Consider the following 9,765-nt stretch of genomic DNA (forward strand, 5'->3'; position numbering starts at 1 on the left):
ATGACTGGGTGGGACATGATGCTGCATGTGTGCGGCATGATGCCCCAATGCTAGACGTCACTGTAAACTGTCATACTGCAGATATCATGGCAATATGACTGAATTTTTTTTAAAGTTATGTTAAAAATCCAAATCACTCACACACAGTGCTTTGGCATGCTATCAGATGCATCATGAACATTACTACCACATTTAAATTGTAGTTCATTATGTTCCGAATTATATGCTTCACTGACTTAGGTTATATTTTGTGCTTGGTATTCATTCCTCAGGTTCATGCTAGAAACATGAAATTGATGATCTTCATCTCTGTTAACATGATACCCTTACAACAAAAAGGTTCATGATTTTATCTTTTCCTGGTGTTGGTTAAGTTTATACATTTAGCTGATGTTCACATGGGGTTTTAGCATATTATGTACATACTGTGAACTAAGAATGATGAAACTTGGTGAGGGGATAAATTGATAAATTCTACATTCTTTGCAAAAAGAGGTCTTTGACCTATATTTCATGCTTAATAGACTTTGTTGAAATTTGTGTTAAAAGCTATTTATTGAGCGGTATTCATATTGATAATTGGATGCATCTGTTATTGCTACAACCTTGCATTCAAAGAAGGTCAGTGTGACCTACATTTCTTGCTTCACTAACATGGGTTAAGTATGAGTTTTTGATCACATAGATTCATGCATGCTAGACATGGAAATCCCTGCATACTCGGAAGTATGACAAGTGCAGTTGGAAGTAGGAATAAAGATGATTATTCAGTGGAAAATTTTGCTTATTAATGGCAACATTGTATATTGTGATATCTTACCATCCAGTGCTTGACTGTGTATTGTACTTGTGAATGAGTACAAGAATTAGAGGAGTGGACTGCATGCTCATAATGTTCGGCTTCAGTTGTTGTGACTAATCAAGGTAGTGACTGATGCATTTACTACCTATGTGTACATCTGGCTGGTACTATGGGTTACTCAAAACCTGTGACTTACACCCAGAACAATTGGGCTTCCAGAGGTGGACAGTGGTAACGGCTATCAATCAGATGTCGAGATCAATAATTAAAAAAATGTAATTAAAAAAACGACTGGAGTCTCTGGTTTTTATAAACTCAATATAGTTTAAACTTTGATACAGAAAAGAATGTTCTTTTTTTTTTATTGTTTTATGTCCTATGCCCAGTCACATTAGGTAGTTAAGTACTAGGTGGGTGGATGTAAAGACGTCAGTGGGTACTCTGGTGCCCGCCCGTTGAAAATAATCTGGGTAATTTAATGACAAACCAGGTGCCTCTTAAACACTTTGTCCAAGTTCAGATCAAGACAAAGAATAACGATTACAGTTCGAGGCTTGTGTCGTGTTCACATTTATTCATCATCACAGGGGCTCGTATCGTTGTTTATAATTTACTTGTCTTTCATGTACTATATATAATAATACAAGTGTGGACACTTCTCTCCTTTCTCACATGACCTATTTAAGAATCAACGCGATATCTCAAGCTAGATTGTGCATATCCTAATAAATTTGGTACCGATGCTTAGCTCAGGCATTCGACTTTGTATGTCTGTCCAAAGTTTGGCTTGCTATTATACCTTTAATGAATGACATACCATTTTCCACCCTACCGCTCGACATTGCCATGATCTCGCCATCTTAATATGCAAGTGCAGCTATGAATGGAATACTCCCTTCTCATTGGCCAAAGGAAAATGACGTCCTAAGCCTATTTACAACCTATTTTTATATTATTTTATAGTACATATATGACTCATCGTTAAATCGGAAATGATGATGCAAGCCATTGTGTTTATCATCCTTTGACCTCCGTCTACTTTCCTTATTTTCTTTTTAGTATCCACATGGTAGACGGGTTGCTTTAATGTGAAGCCACATTTCAATGATTTATTCTATTTTGATACAATATACATTGCGGACCAGTCAAAATTGAAACTAAATGGCGCCAGGCATGCAATAAACGGGCTTTATCAATGTGACCGATGGATGTTATATGTCTAAAAAATAAAAGGGGAGAGGGAATTTGTTAAACTTCAAAATATGTTGCATCCAGAAAAGAACAAATTAATTGCACTTTATAAATTTTTTGAAATAAGTGATGTAATACAAGTCATCATTTGTAGAAATTACGACTATTCGTGAAAGTTACTGTCGACTAGTTAAAGTGAGTGTTACGCATACATAATTTCTTTTGCGTCTATACTTTTGAACTAACTACTAATCCACATGGATTTAGCTGATCTGTAACAAAAAATTTAACTGCAGATCCCTGTAAGTAGCAAAAATAAATGTAAGTTTTTAATAGTTTTTGTAATTATGGCAAGTATTATACAGATTCCTCTTCCTATGCTCAGATTACGCTTTTCTGCCAGCAGCAGAGAGGGTGAACAGACCTTTTGCTGAAAAGTCATTTTTGAAAAATAAAACGAAAATCATAAGGTCACTAACGCCAAACCGAAACCTCTAACTTTACCGATAGTTTCTCTAATTGGGTTAGGTTTTTTTGTTACTCTGTCTTTGTCGTTTGTGTTTTTCTAAATTTGTATGTGTGTTTTCGTTTACCCCACCGGACGTTTCATTAATGTTGCACCCTCTCTGTGGCTATACTTAAATCATTATTATATCAACTAAATATTGTATGAAGTCCTTTACGATACCTTGTTCTGGGATCGTGTAAATTTATTGTTATAAATCCATGTGGAGTAGATTGTGCTTTTGAAAAGAAATTTTTGAACTTGATTATGTCCATATCCCCACTACACCAAGTCTGATGAACATTTCGCAGAGTATGTGTATCAACTTCATTAAACACAATTAAAATATTATAATTATCTCTATCACTTTTGAGGAACATAAATCACATTAGTATTTTTTTGCCTACCTCGAGAAAATATCCGAGCTGGATTTGTTTGTCCAGCATTACGTCGTCGTATACTACGAGATTATTAATAAATCCATCAAGGTCGTCTACGGATGGTGCTTCATCAGTATCAGATATAAAATTAATAATGTCATCGCCATCTTTATTTCACAATTTTGCATTTTCATTAAAATCTTTAAGTACGTCATAACATCTCTGATCATTAACTGATGGAACTACTAAATATAACTTGTCCCACTTAAACCATCTCATTATCAAATTAAGTAATAACTGCGTTTTACCAGACCCATATGGACCTGTTATTTTCATTCTGATGGAATTCGGTAGTGCTGAAATATGTTTTACTAGCTCTTGTTTTCGTGTGGCTGAAAAATTAATGACATCCATTTTGTAGAAATATAATAAATAATATGAATCTATATTGTGTTCGATGTAGAGTGGATTAACAACAATAATAACCACACAAAAATGTGGACTAACAGGTAAATGTGGTACAAATAAATATAAATTTATTTATAATAATAAATTGGTGGTGATATCGCTACTTCATTAGGAAGATTACCAGGAACTCCATGAGTTAAATACCCAGGAGAAAAACATCCTCAGGGATATAATTATTGCGGTCCTGGTACCCAACTTGATATTCGACTTGATAAACAAGATCAACCAAGACCTGGAGAGTATCCTATAAATGATATTGGTCGAGCGTGTCACGCTCGTGATATAGCTTATAAACGTAATGATCTGCATCAACGACATATTGCAGACGTAAAACTAATTCATGCATTAAATTCTATTTTAAAAAAAAATCTTTTGGAGAATCATTAGGTAATTGATTGATAAGATCTGCGATGAAAGGTAAATTATTTTTCGGAGCCGGTAATTTATCAACCCATTATTATAAAATAATGGAATCGATTTATTATAGCACATGAGGATGGGTAGAGCAGCTATTCCAGTTATCTCCCTTATGCCCTATCCGGCTCAATAATTCAAAATTCGACCGTTAATTTAGATAACCTAATTCAAATCCCTATTAAATCGTCAACCTTTGTGTCAACTATCCAAGAGATACCTTTGTGTATTGCATTATTAAATGCCCAATCAGTAGGAACACCTGAAAAGTGCACAGAAATAGTTCATTTTATCGACAATCAGAATATCGACGTCTTTTTCCTGACCGAAACATTACTAATAACGTAAGGACTCACTGGACAGTTTATCTGGTGAATTTTCATCCAACAATGACCAATTACAGAAAATTGAGAATAATTTTACACTGAAGATATAAATAAAAACAAACTAATGATTTTTGTAGAAAGCATACATGTGAGATTTTGACTGCAGTAATCAGGTTAATTCCTGGTGCAACTGGTGGTTTTTATACTGAACCAACACTGCCACCAACCCCTAAATTTGACATTCATTTTTGACAAGAAATAGCTATTTTGAATATTTTACTGTGACAAGGCAGCTAAAGAATCAGTATGTGCCTTATGCATGAATAAAGTTCACTAGTACTATAACAAATTAGCATACTTTTCATCACCCCTCAACCATCTAGATTTTTAGATATTTACCTCTGTAACAGACACACATAAATACGTAAGCCAAGTCGGCAGCTCATTTGCAACCCAAGTTACGCATTTGATATTTCCAATGCTCATCTAACTGTGACAGGCAGTCACCAACAAGCCAACCTGTTTCCAAGCCTAACTCAAAGTAAATCTAAACCACATTATAGATTTAGTTTATGTGTGAATTTATAAATGCTAGGCTTGTGATAATTAGGTTCATGCCTTCTACCTTAAAAATTAGGGGGTTGTCAAAATACGAAACTATCCTGTGAGACCTAAGGCGATGAGCCCAAGTGCGCGGATGAAATCGCTGTCATCACTATAGACTCCATGATCAAACGTCTTAACGACACCACAACTTTCAATTTCTACCACACATCGTTTGAACTAGTCCAAACCACACTTACAGTGGAACAAAGGTCAGTCCTTTTTTCTGCCTATAGCGCCCTCCTCCTAGTAGAAAAAAAGCAAGCTGACTGAACCATTATATTTTCACGTGTATGACCAACATTGCTATTAATTCTGTCTACAGTAAATTGTCTTTGACTTATTTGAATACTGCCACAACATTACCGTGTTACAGCTCGCACAATGATTATTCTGTCGTTGTTTCAATGTCATGATAAATTCGGCATCGCGATCGAAGTCGCGCTTATTGTTTTTTCACACTGTTTATAACTAATTTTTTTCTTACCATACCATTATCAAGAAAATCGCTATTTTCAGTAGTTTTTGTGAAGTCTGTGACAATTCTCCGCAGCTGATATATTATTTTGACTCTTAGGCACTGCGAGATAAACTAAGTTTGACCATTCGATACGATCATGGAGGATCCAAACATTTGTATCAGAGATGATTAATCCTTGTGATGAATGAATTGTCATTGCGTATCCTAGCGTCCATGGAGGTTTTTTTTTTCCCTCTATAGTTGACGCACTCTCAACAACATTGACAGGAACTAAGACAATATCATTTAATAAAAGATTTTGTTTTTCTGATGATCCTGGTATATCAACGTATATATTCTGCCTTCACATATCAACCGGTAGATAACACAATGGTACGGGTATATTTGAAATTTTTTCTTTATGTTGCAAATAATTGTTGTTGAAGTGTATCACGAACTATCTTTCTACTTGCAACCTTCAAATCATTTGGTCTTCATAAATTCCAAAAATTATTAATAGGAATTTTGTGAAATTATTTCACGCATTATTTCACATTGAATTTTATTCGGTTGCAATCTGATTAATTTCTTCAACTCTCTTAATTCTGCATCAAGCGATCTATGATCATCAGTTATTTCTTCATAATAATCTACAAAATTCCTCGACCATCCATGTAAAGGCAATCCAACAAAAGGTGGTGGTTGACCATGATCGCCACACATTTTTACAGTGTATTTTTTGGTCAATAACCTTCAAGAAATGTTTTTAACGTTTGTAATGAAACAGTGCATATTTCATCCCAAACAATAATCATTGGAATATATTTGTCTCCCATTCGTTCAGGAGTCCATTTATCTCCCTTCCATCGAAATAATTTATGATAAGTGTATGATTTAATATTTCTTTCTCTCATTTCTCTCGCGAGTCTGTGTGTAGGTGTAAATACAACTATTTCTGAATAACTGTTCAAGAATAATTCAATCACGAGTTGTTTTACCATAACTGCCAGGACCATTGAGATAAACTGTTTTATGTCTAGCTACAGGATCCTATACAGATGATGCTGATGACAATTTTGATATTTGATTTTTTTGGGTAATAAATACCATTAATTTCAACGTCGGCGGATTCAGAATAATTAAGTATATTTTCTTGTTTTATTTTCCATTCCCCCTTTGGATGCATAAGTGCCGATGTATATAGAATCTATGTTGGGGTTTGGGCCGAGACAAGTAAATCCCAGTCAAGGGTTTATATAATTTGTCTCCCCACGAGGCTTGCCCGAGTGGGGAGACATATAATATAAACCCGCGACTGGGATTTCCTTGTCTCGGCCCAAACCCCAACATAGATTATTTTTCTCACCCAATATTTTCTTTTAAAGTATAAAGAATTCTGCACTAGTGTTCACGTCCAATGTTTACATGCGGCGCATTAATATAAATATGTTAATGAGGGCTGTCGTGTGACCGTTGCGTCCGAAGTACACAGTTTATACGCGTGAGCAAAGAAAAATAACAACATAAAACGTCGCATAATAATGAGGTATTATCACATTTAATATATGGATGTTATATGAAATTGACAATAAATAGTTAATATTTATTACAAGAAACTTTTATTTTCATCAGTTCCAATTTGGAGAAGTTATATTGTAAATAATGAAACGATATTGGCTACTCAGCTCTACTGTAGTTATACTTAGTACAAGCTGTAACGAAGAGTAACATCTTTATTTAGATTATTCGTGGGTAATTAGAGATCTGTGTCACTACCATATATAACTAGTCTTTTCTTTGGAGGAGGTGAAACTGTGTGTGACATACTTGTGCTGTCTTTAATATTGATTGTAAAATTACCTCTGTGTATAATAATAGACCCTCCAAAAACGGGCTCTAGCTTATAACCATGTGCTAAACTTTCAAGTTCATGGATTCTTTGAAGATTTTTTTTTCTGTCCTGGAAATATGGCAAGTGCTACAATGAAATTTGCTTATGGAATTATGTGCTGACGGATAAATGATTCCTTTTGGCTGGTAAGGGCATTATTTGTCCTTAAATATTTTAGTTATATTTTTTATTTAACCGGGGCGCAATGTAGATGATTAACAAAATTAGAATAAAGTATGTTTTATATAACACATTTCTAGCTGTTACTAAGTGTTCCCTAGCTGTTAAGAGAGTTGTGAGGCTATGAAATGTATAGGTCTATAGTCTTTAGAATTTTATCCTATCTGTAGCACGTACATTTTGCAGGTCAGCGTCATTAAATGTAGCTAACAGTAGGGCCTATATAATTTGTTTCACACAAAGTATTTAAAACTAGTCAGGTAGCTTTAGCTACATTTAATGACGCTGACCTGAAAAATGTACTGAGCTAAGCCTTCGTATAGATAAAATTGACCATGCTGTGTGGAACGAAATAGCATAATAACAAAAAGTTCGACATCGTGTGCGTTTGTGTCTTTGTCTCACTCAAAATGGTTTTTATTGTGTGTTCTCAAAGATGGATTTACCTTAAGTTACTATGTTTTGGTTATAGATTTGTTGCTGTTGTTGTTGTCGTTTGATTTTTAGTACAACTACGTCAGGCAGAGCAGAAGACAACAAAGGTTTCTTTTTGCTAAAGTAGTTCTGAGCGCGTGGACACCTTGACTGAGACAACTGGTCTGAGATGACTAGACTGAGACAAGAATAGTAAGGTTAGCAAAACAAGTAGATTTCTCTGTCGCATGCTGATTTGTCCAATTCCAGGAAGATTTTATTATCTCCGGTATATGCTGATCTGTGAAATGCCAGTAAGATTTTAATAATTCCATTACATGCTTATCTGTCAAAAATCGATAAGATTTATTAAGTCCAGTACATGCTGACCTGTAAAAGCCAGTAAAATTTTATTAACTCCAATACATGCTGATCTATCAAATGCCAGTAAGATTTTACAAACTCCAGTAAATGCTCATCTGTGAAATGTCAGCAGTAAGGTTTCACAAACTCAGATACACTCCGATCTGTCCATTGCCAAAATTATTTTACAAACTCCGGTACACTTTTTCTGTAAAATGACGATAATATTTTAGTAAATCCGGTACACTTTGAGATGTCAAATGCGAATATGATTTTATTAACTCCGGTATATGTTTTATTTTCATAAAATGCTTTTACAATTTTTCTAACTCCGGTGAACGCTGATTTGTAAAATGCCAGTAACATTTTATTAACTCCGGTACACGTTCTAAAATGCCAATACGATTTTAGTAACTCCGGTGTACTTTGATCCAAAAAATGCCAATAAAACGTTACTAAATCCGGTACAGTTTGATCTGTAAAGAGCCCCTATGATTTTACTAATTCCGGTGCATTTTGATCTAGGACAATGAGAAAGTCTGCATCTGGTTGATGCAATACATATTGTCCAGAATAATTAATTTTGTCGGACATTCACATTTCGTAGGTGATCATTGAGCCATCGGTTTCGAATCTTTCAGTGGTTATTTTCTGCGACGGGGACGTACATTAATTATGTCAACAATTTTTAGGCAATTTTTTACCCACCCCCTTGTCAACAACTGTCAAACTTTCAGTGACCCCCCTAATAAAATTTACCCCACCCCACAAACTAACAATATTTTATACGGCTGGCTTTTATGCTAAAAATAGAATTATGGAAATTAAAAGGTCTACAAATAAATTTTAATACATTTTTTTTACTTGTTTAACAGATTTCAAATTGACTATAACACTTTGAATTCATGAAAAATTCGAGAGTTTATATTCTAGCTTCTATTATCTTCCCATGGGGAAGCCAAATGTTCCTCAATTGTTATAATGGGTGTAGTGGCTGTGTCATTAATTTCTTGTGGAACCGATACACCCGACAAGTCAACATCATCTTCATCTAACCATTCTGCGCTTAACGTCTCTCCATGAGCAATAATTTCCATCAGCTATCTCTGTCTTTTGGCAGCCACTCGTATTGGCCGAATTCTTTGCGGTTGAGAATCATGTGGTATTTGTGTGCCATACCAACGCACCGACTAATTTCCTATTTTTTTTAATATTAAATTTATTGTAAAAAATAACATTATTGACGTCAATTTATCTTGAACTCCTCCCCCCCCCCATGTCAACAATTGTCAAACTTCTTTAAACCTCTCCCCCCCCCATTTTGTTGACATAATTAATGGACGACCCCGAAGAAGATTCATTTCTTTTAATATTTGTTCGATTTTTCGGTTGCACAGATTGTCACTCTTCGAAATCTGACGACCATTAATTAATTGTTACATATTTTCATAATTTATTTAAATTTTTAACCATATCCTATTTTCTCTTTTGCTTTTCGTTTGCTTTTGCTTGCCTGCTTTCTTGTTTCTTTGGTCATCAGTATCATTTTTGTTTTTCTCTATACTGTCTTTTTTATATTTTCATAATTTCTGTACTTGATTTTCTTTGGACTTTAGTCTTTACATACTAAAATGTGTCAACTTTATTTTCTATTTTATTTACATTTTACAGAATTTTATCGTCTTTACTTTTTTATTTATGACGTGCTTTGTGTTTACATTGATTTAGAAGAGTATATCTTCCTGAAGTTTTTGTGTAATTATTCATT

This window comes from Sinohyriopsis cumingii, chromosome 9, assembly GCF_028554795.1.
Source record: "Sinohyriopsis cumingii isolate HCF-2022 chromosome 9, ASM2855479v2, whole genome shotgun sequence".
Taxonomy (NCBI): Eukaryota; Metazoa; Mollusca; class Bivalvia; order Unionida; family Unionidae; genus Sinohyriopsis; species Sinohyriopsis cumingii.